The sequence below is a fragment of the Salarias fasciatus genome, chromosome 11, assembly GCF_902148845.1.
Source record: "Salarias fasciatus chromosome 11, fSalaFa1.1, whole genome shotgun sequence".
Lineage (NCBI taxonomy): Eukaryota > Metazoa > Chordata > Actinopteri > Blenniiformes > Blenniidae > Salarias > Salarias fasciatus.
In genome coordinates this window covers 32262209-32278652 of record NC_043755.1, presented here as the reverse complement: position 1 = coordinate 32278652, position 16444 = coordinate 32262209, and the positions used below count along the sequence as shown (strand labels likewise).

The 16444-nt window shown below is 46.4% G+C and overlaps 1 pseudogene; it reads left to right on the top strand.

Annotated features, from left to right (window-relative positions):
• The window catches only part of LOC115396291 (chondroitin sulfate proteoglycan 5-like), a 56377-nt pseudogene that overhangs the window by 28565 nt on the left and 11368 nt on the right, over positions 1 to 16444 (top strand).

Genomic DNA, 16444 nt, shown 5'->3' with positions numbered 1-16444 from the left:
AATCTCCAGAAGAACTCTGCAGATAAAGAAGTCATATTTGAACCACATGCGAGATCAAACGGAAACTTTTTATTGTTTGTGGCTGAAACACAAAACTCTGACAGGAAGTCAAACATACAAGACATTCTTCAGATTCGCTTTCCTCCAGCTCCTCTGCGACTTGAAATAAAACAGTCTACAGATATTCATTCATTTTAAACATATTATTGGCAAAAAAGAGCAACTATCACATCGACAGAAACACTGAAATCTGCTTTTGGGAGATGATCTGCTGTTCATGCCGTGGATCGTAGGAACCCTCCACCTTGTTTTCCCCCCTGCACACGGCTCCTGGTCCTGGTTACGTGTTCAGACCTCCTGAAAGGAAGCATTTTCATCGCGAAGTCCTCCGACACCTGCTGCTCTGCTCGCTCTGCCTCCTTCACCACTGCAGCGGCGAGCTGCATGTCGAACAGTGTTCGGTGGACGTAGAACGGATGCGCTGCGTCTGCAGAGGCAGAGAATAATCCTACTGTTTGTTTACGGCATAAATCGTGGCTCACACAGTTAATTCAACAGATTATGGAGAGACGTTTGCCCTCCAGCTCATTTATACATCAGCCTCATACAGTTTTTACCAGCTGGCGCCCCAGGAGGCTCCCAGTGATGATATTGATGAAAAATTAATGTGTTTGTTGTGGAGAGTTTTTCGACGCCGCTGTGGGAAACATAATGCTCTGTAATTAAACGTCTGAATTCACTTATGGAACAAATAACAACGTTGTGGAACGTCTTCGTGAGCTTTCATCAACGTGATGTTGGGTTTAATGAAACAGATGGATGATCAGAAAGTGTCAAAAAGTGTTGTATATTATGATCATTACTGCTGTCAGGTGAAGTAGTGGGAACTTTTTGAAAACACTTCATCTCTGTCTCCATGGAAATTAAGAAAAATGCAAACTTTTCAACTTTTTCCAAGTTAAATCACCTGCAAAATGCCTGCGGAGATAAAGTGCAATGTATTCACAGAGGCCTGTAACTCAGGCTCTCAGTGGTCACTGTTGACGTGTGTGAAGTGTGTGTGGAGACGTGTTGCCAGGTGGTGACCTGCTACCCAGTCCAGGGTGGAACCAGCCTCCGCCCATCCTGCTGGATCGGCTCAGCCCTCCTTCAGATGAAAACGATGCTTCCAAGCCTTGTTTTCACAAATATGAACCTCGGGCTGGACGTGCAAGGAAGCAATGGAATGAAGAAATGTGACAACTTTGTTCTTTTTCCCTGAGAGAAAAATAAGAATTGAATATTTCAAATGTAACTGAAGGTGTGGAACTTCGTTCAGTTCGGGGGAGTTTGGGTTCAGTCGGTGTCGGAGCTGCGACACACACACACTCACACACACACTCTGTGTATGTGTCAAGGCTGTCATCTGAGGCCCCGGCCCCGCTCCGCGTCGGCCCGAAGCCGAGTGACGGCGCTGGTGTCAGAAATGGCTTCCTGCTCCGGCGCCGCGGCGCTCGGCTGTGACCATATCGGGAGTCGCAGCCGATCGGGCCAAAGGAGGAAGGAACGAGAGGACGGCCGAGAGGGTGTTTATGTTCTGCTCCTCACGAGACGCTTACACATGTGGAGAGAATGAGATGGAGAGATGAGGAGAGGCAGAGGGACGGAGCTGGAGGAGTCATCAGGACAAATGAGAGGAGAAGAGAGAGAGAGAGAGAGAGAGAGAGAGAGAGGAGAGAGAGAGAGAGAGAGAGAGAGAGAGAGAGAGGAGAGAGAGAGAGAGAGAAAGAAAGAGAGAAGAGGTGGAGGGAACTGAACGAAGCATGACTCACACCACCCGCCTGCCAGGATGGAAACGGCTCGCCCCGGCCAGCAACAATTCAGTGTGTGTGTGTGTGTGTGTGTGTGTGTGTGTGTGTGTGTGTGTGTGTGTGACTTGCAGCTTGATATAATTAAGCTGAGGCTCTGAGCAGTTCATGTCCATTTTAGATTTCATGATCAGATCCTGGAAACACACACAGATACCCTTTAAATGCGCTCACACACACACCACACAGACACACAGACACACACACCACACACACACACACACAACACACAGACACACACACACACACACACACACACAGGATTAGGGGGTGTATTAGGGATCACTTCCAAGTCAAAGTGTGAGGGGTCTGGAATCAGGCCAGAGGTCAAATGTAGGAGATTTATGACTGCCAGGAACAAAGGAGACACATCTACGCAGACACACACACACACACACACACACACACACACACCAGTAATCATTTCTGTTTGGCTGTGTCCGTCTTGCTGCAGGTTGATAAAGTTGTGACTGTTGACTTCACAATGCACACACACGCACGCACGCACACACACACACACACACACACACACACCACACACCACACACACACACAAAGGCCCCGTCATTGTTTTTCTCTGGTTTTGTGAGGCTCTATTGAGCCGCTCTGAGTGTTTCGACTCTCTTTATCTCGGCTTTTGTCTGTTTTTCAGCTTCAGTTCTTTTCGACTTTTACCTTCATATTTCAAACGACCAGCTGATCTGAGATCAGCTCCTCAGGATTTCCCAGGATGTGGAATCAAAGGTGTTTTATGGCGTTTCTTCCCAGAACGAAATCAAACAATGCGACTTAAAATGCAAACAGATGTTGTGTTTAGCTGCTTATTCACCTCCACAAAACAGAGCTGAAATATTTACTCAATTCTGTTTTTGCGATTTAACAGTTAAACCTGAGCAACGGTCTGAACACAGTCAGTTTTTCAAGCGTTGGTCAAATGATACAGTTAAGAGCTGCTGATCCACGAAGCTTGAGTCTCTCCTACATGGTGACACACTGCGCTGCTGTTGAAATCAACCAGCTCGCTGCAAAGTAGCACTCAAACCATCAAGGTACCTGAAACTCACGACTTCCAGCTTTTCATCCACCTCTGCCTCCTCTAATTGATTCTGAAGTGTTGTTCAAGCCACTGTTGTTTTCTGACTCTGTAATTTATCCTGGAGTCAGATCTGAACCTGCTGTTCCGGCTTAAAGCCTTGAAAAGCCTTTCATTGAATGTGAATTAAAATCAAATGTTCAAGCTGCAAAAAATAGTCCTGTCCAACATAAAGCGACATGAAGTTATGAATGTAGTTTTTTTTGAAACCACAGCACTCCGTCAGAGTGACGTTTTTTCAGCTTTTTGGATTTTCTTTCAAAATAAAGTGCCATGTGGACCAACTCAATACAATGGCTACATCAAAAAAGCCCAAACCTTAACCTGCAATTAATGCGATTAACCCTGACAGCCCTAGTGTAGACACAAGGCCCTGTTTGCACAGCATTTCAAGGAAAACGCATTGTTTTTACGTTTCAAAAGTTTCAAAAGTTTCAAAAAGTTTGATTTTTACGCAGCAACATTTTGACGGAAATGGTTGAAAAGCTAAAAACGATGTAGTCAGCATGCCGGGCCACTAGTGGACGCTGCAGTTTGAAGCTGGATTGCTGTGACGAGTCATGACATTCTGGAGGAAAACATTCTGATACTGAAATGGACTGAACATGTGCAGGAGAACTGTTTACTGCGGTGAACATGAACAGAGGCAGAGTTTCTGAGCGTTTTCAGGAAGCTGCATTTCCCCCCGTTTCCACGGAGACAGCGTCGGAGCATTTTCGAAAAGTTCTGAAGTTGCGTTTTCAGTCTTTCCTTGATCACCGCTGTCGTCTAAAGCAGTTCTGAGAAACTGTCTCTTTGTGGGAACATTGAACATTTGGCTTCAGATGTGAAGCTGGTGAAGCGAACAGAGGAAAACTCCTGCAGCTCTCGCCTCCGTCTGAATCCGGTTCGACCTCCACACTCCACCAGGAGCTTTAAGTAGCGGTGAGTGATTATTGGCCCCGGATCAGCGCGGCCCTGCAGCCAACACCCACATTACGCTTCATTATTTAAGTGCATCAGGATGAATCCCTGCGCCGGCCTCTGGAGAGCAACCTGAGCGTCTTTTCAGCTCATTTGCTGCGTTCCTGTCTGGATCCGAGGAGCTTTCAGCCAACACATCCCACATGTAGCGCGACGCGGGACACATCTGCAAACCGCTAATTGGTTTGCATTTTGTTGGTGTTTGAGCGCTCTCCAGGGACGCAGGGGATTTATGCAAATGGGCTTTGGTTACAGTCGTATCCGCGGATCTGTGCTGAAAGAGTCATTTGCAGCGTTAACTCGCCGCTCTTTAAGTATAATGGCGGGAAGGTTTGCACTTAGCGCGGCGGACCGGGAATCCGCGGAAAATGACATGTAACGTGACGAGCACACAGAAATGTGCTAAATTAGCTGTTTACATTTTGCATAGCAGATGTCGCTCGGAGAATGGAAGTATATTTTCCACAAAAGAATGTTTGTTCCGCCTCACTTCACCTTGCTATGCATATCTGCAGAGTTTTTTCTCTTCAGGCAAACATCACCAAAGACTAAGGACGAGTCATGAAATGCAGCCTGCCTTTTTTTCCTCATCGTTTATTCCTCACTGCGAAAAAACATGAAAACATTATTGAGTATCTTTCTGAACATCATCGATGTTTGAATGAGCTCAGAAAACCCTGATCAGCCCTCATGTTTTCAAATCCCTGTTCGATTTTCTGGATCGAGGGATTTAGCATTCCAGGCTGATTGAATGGTCCCCCCCCCCCCCCCCCCCCCCCCACTTACTACTAAATAAGGTTATAACGTTTCCATCTGCATAATGGAAGGCCGTGTAGTGATATATTATTTAAGCTGGTTTGTTGTGAATGTGCTGCCGAGCTCTGGATGCCTGGGGAAATCTCCCAGGACGGCTGATGAAAGACACAAAGCATCTGACCTAAAACAACACAGCAGTGTTCATGCTTTCAGATGGAGGTGGCCCACATTCTGCTAGATCACTATCGTTCCAGTTGACGTGTCTGTTTTCCTTCTGCTGTCAGTTTCTTTAACCCCAGTTGCCCAGCTGCGCAGTCTGCCAGAGACCGGCAGCTTGTTGCTGCCGGCGCTCCCACCTTCAAAAAGCCTTTTACTATTTCTGTTTCCCGTCTGATGAACAGGCTCATGAAAGAGCCAGGATCTCACGGATGACAGGCGCGTGCAGAGAAACCGCAAATAAATCCAGAAACGGTGAAGCTCTGAGCAGAGGATCCAGTCAGAAACATCGAAATGATCTTTATTACCTGATGAAAACCTCAACAGGACTAACTTTCAGTGCTTTAAATTCACCAACAAACCATAAACGCAGTGCCTTCTCAAGCTAATCAACAGTGAACCGTCCTATTAATTATTCATAAGCAAGATACATGTATGTTGTATTTCATTCCGCTTTAATCACCATGCATCATTCTACTGCTAGAAACAATCTGTCCCACAGAATCCACTGTTTCTGTCTGCTGGAGACACATTGAAACTAAAGATCCAGGCTGTTTTAGGAAAGTCTTGAGTCTGAGATAAATACATCAGTTATTTATTACCTGTTTTAAAATGTTATACAGTAACAGAAACATGGGGTTCAAGTCATATATCTTTTCCTCACATTTTTAGGTTTTGAGAAGAAATACTGCAAAAATGTAGAAGAATCTATCCATATTTAAACTCATTGACTGGCGTTCACAGGCTCACTGAACAGGATTAAAAGCCAATAAATTAAAGAAGCACTAAAAGGCCAAAATGAAATCTGTTAAAAGCATAATAAAAGGACAATAAATAAGTAAAATGGGCTTCAATTAAATATAAATCAATAATAAGTTAGACTTAGAAGTAAAGTACTCAAGTGAAAATGCAGCATTTTCGTTGCGTCGCGTTTCCACACTAACGATGCACGGCCGCTGAAGATGCAACTTATTGAAAACACCGACTCTGTGTTGACGGAGTGCGAGTAGATGGACAATAAAATCAACGTTTTCCTCCACTATTTGCTCAGCGCAGCAGCATCGTTTCACAAAAGTTGTGTTTTCCCTCGTTTTCACGGTGACAGATTTGGCGATTTTTAAAAACGTTCTTAAAAAAGTCGAGTTTCTAGCGAATGAAAAGGTTGTGGTGTGAACAGGGCCTGAGCCAAACGCCGCCGAGGCCTCTGGGAAGATGGATCTGATGGATCTGATGGAGTTCCTCAGCTGGTTCTCATGACCTCCACACCCCTCCTGCCCAGTGAGGCAACGTCTCCCCGTTAAAACAAACGCGGCATCTAGAAAGTCTCTTCATTAAGTGTGTAATCTGATGAGATCAGACCGTCCGTGGAATCCCCTCCCCTCCTCCTGACCCCTGCTTCACCCCCCCTCCCTGGACGCTAAAGCCTTCCTGAGGGTTCTGTTGGGTTCTGCGGCTCTGAGAGGCAGTGCACCGCTCCCTCTCCCGTCCTCCGCCGGCCTCCAGTCCTCGCTTCCACCTCGTGGTGGGGGCTCCACGCTCCGCCAGTTTTTCCCTCCGCTGTTATTGCGTGAGAAGATATGAATTGCTTGAAGGAGAAAATGTTTAAAAATAGAGGTATTTTTATGCAAATCTGGAGTTCGTATTAAAATATTCAGTGAACTCCCCGTAGTGTCCTTTCCTGTCTGTCCTCATCCAGCTTCTGCTCGCCGCTCTCAGTTTTCCAAAGACCTTGTTCAAAGGTTTTTCCTGTGTGTTTTTTTAACCTTCTGTTACCCCAAACATACCTGGTGAAACTGGCGTGATCTTTTATAGGTTCTCTTAGGCCCTTTTTATGTTGCATTTAAAGTGAAATCTCATAGTTTTTTGCATTTTGTTTCAGAAAGGTTTCATGTTTACATGGTAACATTTTGCAAACCTTGAATGGAAACACACACAAAAAAAGCTGAAAATGATGTGGTGGTCCTGCCATGCCACGAGTTGGTGCTGTTGGATGTTTTTGTCCTGACAGTGAACGTGACGGTTCCAGGTGACTGTCACCTCTAAAATCCGGAGAATCTGGACTGGGAGTCATGACACTCTGAGCATGTGCAGAACAACTGTCTGCCACAAACGTGGCGTGCATTCACTGTAGCATCCCGTTTCCATGGCGACGGAGACGGAGTGTTTTCTGAAAGTAGATTTTTCAGTGGCTGTGAACACCGTTGTGGTGTAAACGGTTCCTGAACCGGGTGGAGGTCGAGCCTCCGCCATCGGTTTGTGATCATGTCAGTAAAATGGATGAATAAGAGATCAAGAGATCGTCTCATCAGTGAAGCTCATTTTACCGTTCTAGCTGAAAATCTAAAATGTTTTGTTCTGATTTATGGCTTCTAAATTCCAAACTGTGATTTAGTGGTTTTGTCGTCACATGTTTTTTTTCTCTTGGCCTGAAGTGCTCAAAACATCCCTCGATCCTAAAGGTTTCAGACCTTAAACCAACGCTCCCTCCAGCCATTCCTTGTCGTCTAGTGTCCCCCGTCTTCTCCCTCTTTCCTCATCGCCCCTCCTTCCCTCCGTCGCTCCTCGTCTGAACCAGCAGGGGGTCTTATTAGGGGTCCACAGCCCATCTGCACCATTGTCATCCTCTGCAAGTTGAATTAAAGACTCTCTCTTTATCTGTCTGCCCCCCCCCCCCCCCCCCCACTCCCCCCACCCGGCCGGCCTAATCAGGTAAATATTGAAAGGATTTGTGGAGCTCTTTGTAATGTGGCTCGGGCCGCCCCCATGCTAATCGCGCCGTATTTCTCCCGTGGTCGCGGCGAGCCGCTGCAAGGGAGATAATGACAAGTTAGGGAGGGGAGGTAAAAAAAAAAAATAATGGCGCTGCGGGACACAATGGGAAAGCCTGTGGGATGTGTGGGAGTTTTTTTTACAGCGAGGACAGAGTGGTAATCAGCGAGGCCGTCTGAGCCAGAGACGAGTCGGCTGCTTCTAAAAGCTGTTTGACAGCAGAGCAGTTTTCTTCCTGAACACCAGTCGCTCCCAATCCAGCTGCTCTGGCCTGCACCAGGACGAAATCCAATCCCCAAGATCGACTCCCAAAGTCGGCCAACAGGCGATTTCCTTTCGCCTCTCCTCGTTAAACTGCATTCCAGGGATCTTAATGGATATCGCTGCAGTCATGCACTATTTCTTATTGTCAGCACAGCCTGCAGAAAGACACCTGAACCAACACTAGTACTGCGCCTCTTTGGATTGACCTGATCTTTAAATCTGATTGATTCCTGAGAAACACAGAAATTTATGTGAATGAATGGGGTAAAAAAATCATATAGTCCATCTTGAAAAAAACACTGATGCAGTCATAAACTATGTAAATGTTGAAAGTTACTTTGTGTAGTTTACTAATCTTTGAGCATAATCTGCTGTGAGAACAGTAAGTACCGGGGAAAATTACTAGAATCTCATTATAAAACCTAATTTAATGATGTTTTCCCTATAAAATACAGTGAAATGTCCAAAAAGCTTCCCTGGCAGCAGTTGCATTATGTGTTGCCTGACAGCACAGCTTTGAGGCTAATGCCATTTTACAGCTTATATTTCACTATCGCTGATATCTCAACTCGTGTTTCTGTGTTGTGTCTGCTACTCTTAAAAAATTACCAAAAAAAAAAAAAAAAAAAGATGTTTTTCTTTTCAATTTTCACCATTTTCTTGGTAGTTTGGCTGAATTGAAGCTTCTCGTGGACCGGTTTTGGCCCATGGGCCTTATGTTGGTCACCTGTTTAACTTTGGCGGTGATTGTTGATCAGTTCACTCCGGCTTTCCGTTTGCTCGACCAGTGAGGACAGTTGGATGCATTAGGAACTATTTTTAGCTGCAGATTAATACACTTCCTACATTTAAAAGCCCCGATAGCCGGGGTTTTTTCCAGGAACATGTGCATTTCACTCACAAATCTGCTCATAAGCGTCATCACTGGAAGGAAAAAAAACGTTAAAAATACAGTTATGGAATGGTTTAAAATCTTCTTAAGGATAAAAAAAAGGCAGGGGAAAAAAGAATTACATCAAAAATGGCCGCTAAGCCATGTTCACTCCTTTTGATCAGGCAAAATGGGACTGTATTATGTTTCATTAGTGTTTGACATTAATAGAGGAATTCTTCTGTAATAGTAAATAATATCCATCATTATACAGCCCAGAACAATCTGAGGTCATTTCCTCAAAGTTTAAATGTCACTCAGATGATTTTAATGTCTCTCATTGTTTTATTATAACATTCTTCTCTGCCTAACGTTTGTGAGGAAGAAAAGCTGATAGTTCTTGGTAAACATGGCCTGGAGTCACAGGCGGTTCACAGCCATACACTTCAGAATACGTTTTATTTCAGGTGAAAAGTTACTTTGCTCCCGAGTTAGCATTTAGCATTGACATCTCCCTTCATTTGAAGCATTTCGAGTGAAACGCATCGTTTCAGAAGGGTTTTGGAGTTTACTCTGCAGCGTGTCGTCAATGAGGTTAAGATGCAGTGTTCCTGCTGGGCCACTAGTGGGAGCTGCTGTTTACTGTTGTACTGAAACGACACAAAAAGTATTTTTTCCCTTTTCCATGGAGACAGAGCACAGTACATTTTCAAAAAGTTCCACCCTTTTTCTAAACGTTAACGTTGCTTTTTCAGTGGCTCTGAGCACCGTCGTCATGCCAACAAACTCCCAAAATACAACCGAAGTTCAGCGTTTTTACAGGAAAACGTGAAATGGGCCTTTGGTGCAGATCAGCCGGTGTGGGTGTAAACTCTGAAGAGCTTCTGCAAACTGACGGAGCGATTTGGCTCGCAGCAGTGAGACACTCCACATTCTGGACACACAATGAATTCCTTTATTTTATTTTGTTTTCCCTTTTCCTTTCAAACGGTGAGATCACAACGTTCACCGTGGACGGCTGCGTTGCACAAACTGAAAGGAGAGACGCGATTCAGCTGGAGGTGCTTGGCGAGAGCAGGAGGGAGGCGGAGAAGGAGAGCCGGCGAGCGGCGAGAAAAAGGAGAATTGAGAGTAGAACAAGCAGCGGGAGCGAAGCAGCAGGCGGGAGTGGGGGGGGAGAAGCGAGGAGCGAGCTGCCGAAACAGAACCGAGTCCCTGCGGACGGCGTGCGTGTGATGGCATGACATGTCAGCGCCGCGTCTGCCGGGTTTTCAGCGCTCAGCTGGGTTGCCATGGCGACCAGCACATCCTCGCCTCGTTTCCCTCCTCCGTGCACACTCCTCTTCCTCCTCCTCCTCCTCCTCTCGCCACCCCTCCCCTCCCAGCTCACTCCGGCTTACATAAACCTCGTCTTTGTACCGACGCAGGAACGCTCCGAGAGCATCCAGGTCTCCTTCGGCGTGTGAGATCCAGCTTCCACGCTCCACCTGTTCCCACACTCAGAGTGTCTCCTGGCTCGCTGCAGGATACAGGAAGTGGGTGAAGAGAGGCGGCCCGGCACCCGGACACCCCGACACCCCGACACCTCCGCTCACTGCGCACTCCCCGAACACTCATCATTAATTAGAGCTGCTTCTGTGTGCGTGTTTGAGAGCGACTGACAGAACGGGCTGATGTCCACTTCAGGAGCTCAGGAGGAGGAGCGGCTGGATGGGAAGTCCGTCAGCCACAGAACCTGCTCGGTTGTGCTTCTGGAGGGTTCAGAAGGGTGTACTCATCACAGCCACACGCTGCGATCTCAGCTTTCTCAGATGGAAGATGAGCAGTCATGACGAAACTAAAATCCATAGTGGTTTTTAGTGTGAGACACCGTGAGTCTGGGTGGATTTCAGTAATAATCTCCTGACTCTGTTATAAATTCCTCAACAGCCGAATCAGGATGCCACACGGCTCATACCTACAGTCGCTCAGCAAACAACCCAACTGCAGCAGAACATGACTCAACAGTCAGCAGATCGTGATGGAGGTGAAATACAAAACAAACACTTGTAGGATTCTGAAGAAGAGCTGAGGCAGCAGAAGCTTTATTTACACATCTGATCATCGAAGCGTCCATCATAACGTCGTGGTCGTTGTACATGATGCTTGAGACTGTTTCTAAAAGGGCTGCAAACGTGACGCTGCAGACAGATAGGCTCCTCCACTGACAGGACTCACATCAATTTATTTTCATTAATATGCATCACACTGCACTGAAGTCTAGGAGGGCTAAAAGATTCATGTTCTACACACAAAGTGATCAGCTGCAGATCTAAAGGTTTGAGATGTTTATGGGTTCATTTGTTTGTGAGACACATGAAGGAGAGCAGGTCGACAGTCTTTCAGAGACTCTGCTGCCAGTGTGGTGAAAGGCGTTTTATCAGCTGGCTCTCCGTCACTTTTCATTGAAGACTTTTTCTTTGTTGGACCTCAGACTTTGATACCGAGCTCCTCTCATGTTGTGATATTTCCAGCAGATTAATGTCCTGCTAACAGACAAAACCCTGATTTGAATGGTCCTGTTTGTAAAGTACAACCCCTTTGCATGGGTGTGCAGTTTCTCTTCGGATTCAGTCTAAATTGACATTGTGTGGCAAAACATGTTGTTCTCATGAAGTAATAAGTCTTAAAATTGCTTGATTTATAATAAAGTCTTTAATGAAAGTATCTTCCACAGCCGCATTAAACCTAATTTCTTAGATTATTGTCTGTTAGTGATCCGTCCATCCACCCCATCCTCCTCTACAGACAGATCCTCTTACTCCCTGTAGCTGACACTGCATCACATCTGCCTTTGTTCCTCATGTTCATCACTGTGTCGATGCACGGTGATGATAGTCAAAGCAACCGTAACATTTCTGCTTGAAGTCCTGCTTAGACGAGGTTTGAAGTGAAATCGTAAAACTCGTGTTGGAAATGTTCCTACTTTCTGCAGATTCGAGTCAAATCATTCCTCTCATGCGACTTTGAAGGAGAATGCAGATTAACACAACCTAACCCCAACAATTCATATAGATTTGGCTGCAAGGTTAAGACAATCAGCCAAACCGTCTGCAGCCACGTCTCCAAAGCCAGATTCACTGAGATCTATTTAATGGGTCCTCTGGTCACACACACACACACACACACACACACACACACACACACTTCTCCCCTCATGTGACTGTGAGGCGGCAGCGTTACGGCCTCATTAAGTGCTGAGATGTATTTTGTCATTTTACACGCCAAACAGTGTGTAGACAAGGCCATCTGCCTCCGCCGTTTATGTCCCCCGGCGGACACCGTACCCTGCCAAGCAGCCGTGGAGGGAGTCTGGGCCTCAGATGGCCACTGTGTGTGTGTTTTCATGTGTGTGTTTGTCCACATATGTGCACATGACGTACATTTAAACATGGATGCACATATGTATTGAGTTAGATGTTGTAAACGCTAATGTCTTTCTGGCTGTGTGTGTGTGTGTGTGTGTGTGTGTGTGTGTGTGTGTGTGTGTGTGTGTGTGTGTGTGTGTGTGGTGTGTGTGTTTATAGCTGGAAAATCACCCCGGGCTGTTTTTTTGCTTTTCACTCTCTATTTTCAGTCAAACAAAAGTGAGGATGTGAGATTTTTTTCTTTTTCTTTTTGAACAGAGCGTCACTCAGACCCTGCAGGCGACGGTGCAGAAGATGACTTCAGTGGCTGTAAAGATTTATGTAACATGCAGCACGTTGTACACAGCTGAAAAGCTGCTTTTTTTTTTAATTTTTTTCTATTTTGACACGTGAGGAGTTTTGTTTCATCCCACACCAAAGTGGTTTAATGACAAGCAGAAGGGAAATCCCAGCTTTTCATATCCAGACTGAACTTTCACAGCGAGGCGTTCAAACCAGGCGTGGTTGACAGAAAAAAAACACGCTCTGAATCAGTGACTGCGGTGTTGGATCACTTTGTTTTCCTCTGGAGCTCAGAGCTTTGCTTCGGTCGTCTCACGTTTTGCCTCTGCTCCTCCCCAGGTGCAACGTCCAGGACTACATCTGGCACAAGGGGGCGCGCTGCGAGTCGGTGGTGACCGAGTTCCAGGTGATGTGCCTGGCGGTGGGCGCCTCGGCTCTGGTGGTCCTGCTGCTCTTCATGATCGTCGTCTGCTTCGCCAAGAAGCTCCACGTCCTCAAGACCGAGAACAAGAAGCTGCGCAAGCGCAGGTGAGGTTCTGTCGGACGGGTTTTTAAAGCATCTTCATGGTGTGTGTCGCAGCCTCATGTATCCCAGGATTCATAGCGCCAGGTAGACCCAACTCTCCACTCCACTCTTGTCCCTGCTCATTAGATTTTTGAATAATGTAAACAATTCATATTTTCTTCTTTGTTTGCAATTGAACAAGATTCTCTTTTTTAATCAAGGTGCGTCTTGTTTCTACCTGATGTGTCCAGACTCCACACACATCCTTCAATCAGTCAATTAATTAGTTGCTTTAAAAAGTTTGGAGAATTGATCAAACGAAGCCGAAAGACTGAAGCATTTACTGCTTTTCTCTGAGGCGGCTGCGGCTGATTTATTACGGCTTCCCCAGCAGACGGCGGGTCTCAGCGGCGGTACATTACTCACACCGTCAATGTTAAAGATTGAACCAGAAAGCTGTGTTTCTCTGGCCGGTGCCGCCTCGGGGGCCAAGCTGCCGCCCCGGCTCGCGTTTCTGTGAAGTTCAGAGAGTGACGGCGGCGGGACGGTCGGGGGGAGAACAGACTGTAAACAGGCCTGGAAGAAACAACAACAACAACAAAAAAACTAAACAGTTTAGCAGAAGATTTACTGAAATATGACCAATATAAATAAAATGTGTGTTTGAGATGCTCTGATTTCACTTTAGTTCAAGATGAGCTGCACCTGCTTCATGTTTAGGATACGGTGAAGTAATTTAAATAAGCTCCAATTTAAATATTTTCATCAAGATGTTCTGAAACGATCAAGCTGTCGACGCTGACAGAAAGTTTGGTGGAACATCAGCAGCTGAAAACCTGAAATGAGGCAATGCAGGTGGAGTAAGCAGCATGTGTCCCTGGCAGAGTCGGGGGAGGTGGGGATGGAGCGGCTGTGGATGTGCAGGAAACATTTCTCTCAACAATAACGCCTCACGTCTCACAGCAACGTCCTGAAAGAAGAATGACTGACGCGCGAGGAGTGACTCAGAGTGATGGAGCCGCTCCGGGTTGAAGGATTGGACTCGTTGATGTTGTTGTGAGAAAATGGAATCAGAGAGTTGCCTAAAAGTTTCACCTTGGGAGTTTTTTTTTTTTTTTTTAACAAGTTCAGCACCTAATATGCATGTATTGTGACGGGACTACAGGAACACCTGGAAAAAACCTCAGGGAGAACATGCAAACTGCAGGCACACTGAAAGCCCAAGCACTGGACTGAGTAGGAGATGTTTTATTTTTGCCATTGCTTTTAGCAAACCTGCTTTAAAGTCCTTCTACTTTCATGTGACAAAAACGATCCAGTGGTGACATTCAGCCGCGCTGATCACAGGCTACCTGTTCGCTGAAACATCCTGTGGAAAATTTCAGTCCGTCGCCGAAAACGAACATCTGTTACTGTCATTTTTCAGACACGCTCCATCAATATAACATTCAGTCTCCTCCTATCTAGACAGTGAAGGGTGTCCCAAAATGAGAAGAAGGTTATTAGTTTTTATCGTGCTGCATCTGGAAATATTATCATCCAGATGTTTGGTAACATCTGCAGAGATCTGAGGAGCGCCGGTGAAGGTATTGTTGGACGACCTTCTGGGTTTTTAAACGTATCGGCTTCCATCTTCACACGGTTTGTCGGAAAGATCACGAATTAGGGGGATTCGAAATGCAATGTCAGAGACGGAGAGCAGATAAACGGTACAGAGGGAGAGAGGAGGTAAGAGGGGAGGGGGAGGGGTGACAATGCAAAGACAGACAAGGACAGTCTGAGGGAGGTGTGTGTGTGTGTGTGTGTGTGTGGGGGGGGGGGGGGGTCGGACTGAAGGAATGTAGGAGGAGGTAGGAGGGGGCGCCGAGAGCTGATGGGGACGACAAGACGAATGAGGGAGGCAGAAGGAGGGAGAGACGACGTCTGTGTGCTCCAAAGGAACGGAGTACAGAAATACAGGGACGCAATATTAACCTGCTGCAGACGGACGTCTTTAAAGAGATGTTTCCCAACATTTACATGAGAGCAATGAGGCAAAATGCTGCATCCATCCTTCTCTGTGCTGCTTCAAAGTGGTGAGACACTCATGGTCATCAGACTGAATGAGGAAATTCCAATATCAGGGAGAAAGCAAACAGGGAGAACATGAGAACCCCTCTGAAAGACAAACCTCATAGTCTGGAACCAAAGCAGAGACGTTGTTGTACTGACCGCAGCAGAATCTGGACTTTCTGTAGTAATTAAGACAGTTGTATTTCCTAAACTGTTCTTTAGCATGACGGCGGCCTTTTCTGATCTTCTGTGCATTTGTTCACCTTCACGGTCACTTGATCCAACTTTCGGTTTCAAGGTGGTGAAGATGACTTGATACAAAGCCAGTATATTCCGCCATCAGGTCGTCACAGGACGAAGACAGAGACGTTCAGCTCATGGATAAGGCGAGATGGTCAATGGACTTCCCTTACTGAGGGTTTTTCCACCACAGACCGAGAGCTGAACCGCCGACGGGAGAGCGGTGGCTCAGCTTGGAGCTTGCTGTGGTTCTGTAGAGGTCTGGTTCTGCAGGTTCCTCCTCCTCTGAGTCTGGTTCTGCAGGTTCCTCTGAGTCTGGTTCTGCAGGCTTCTTTCCGTTAAAAGAGTTTTTTCTTTCTCCATCTCTTCTACTTGCTCATGTGGAATTATTGGGACGTTTCTCCCTGAAAGTGCCTTGAAAAATCGGTTGTTTTTGATGGTATTTGTACCAAATTCAATAGAATTGTATTCACCATTAACCAGTCTTAACTACGAGTGACAGAAGTCACACCTGCAGGCGGGTTTACCGTCGCCTGTTAACCTCCAACAGGTTTTTGGACTGTGGGAGTAGATCTGACTACCCGGAGAGAAAAATTAAATCAAATAAACCCACACACGTAGAGGAACAAAAACCAAGGTTTGATTCATTCAGCGATATCCTCAGTGTGCAGTGAGAGTGTTAACAGTACGCCATAACACAGACACCACAGAAGAATGGCTCATCAAGCTGTCTGTCGCTCACAGCAGGACAGTTGGTCTTTCTGTCAGTGCTGATCTTCATTCATCAGAGTGAAAGATTTTTCATTCCACATGATAAAACGAAGCCATCGCAGAGGAAGCATGAAGCCGATGGGAGCGACGGAGAGCGACGGGCGGACTGAGGGTATCAGGCAGGGTGGGGGTTGTTTCAGTGTTGTTTCGCCCGTGTGCGCCGGTGTTTCGGCGGTGCTTTCCATGGCAACAGAGCGGCGGCGGCGGCGATCCAGCATCTCGGATGCAAATGTGAACCGAAGGACCGAAGGCTCCACCACCGGATCCCACGCCGACCGGGTTTATTTTTAGCTGCGCGGAGGAAAGGTTACGGTGCCAGTCATGGTGGAGGAGATTATGGACGATGAAGATGATGGCGAGGAGGGAGAGCGGCGCAGTAACGATGGAGGGGGGGGGGGGGAAAAGGGT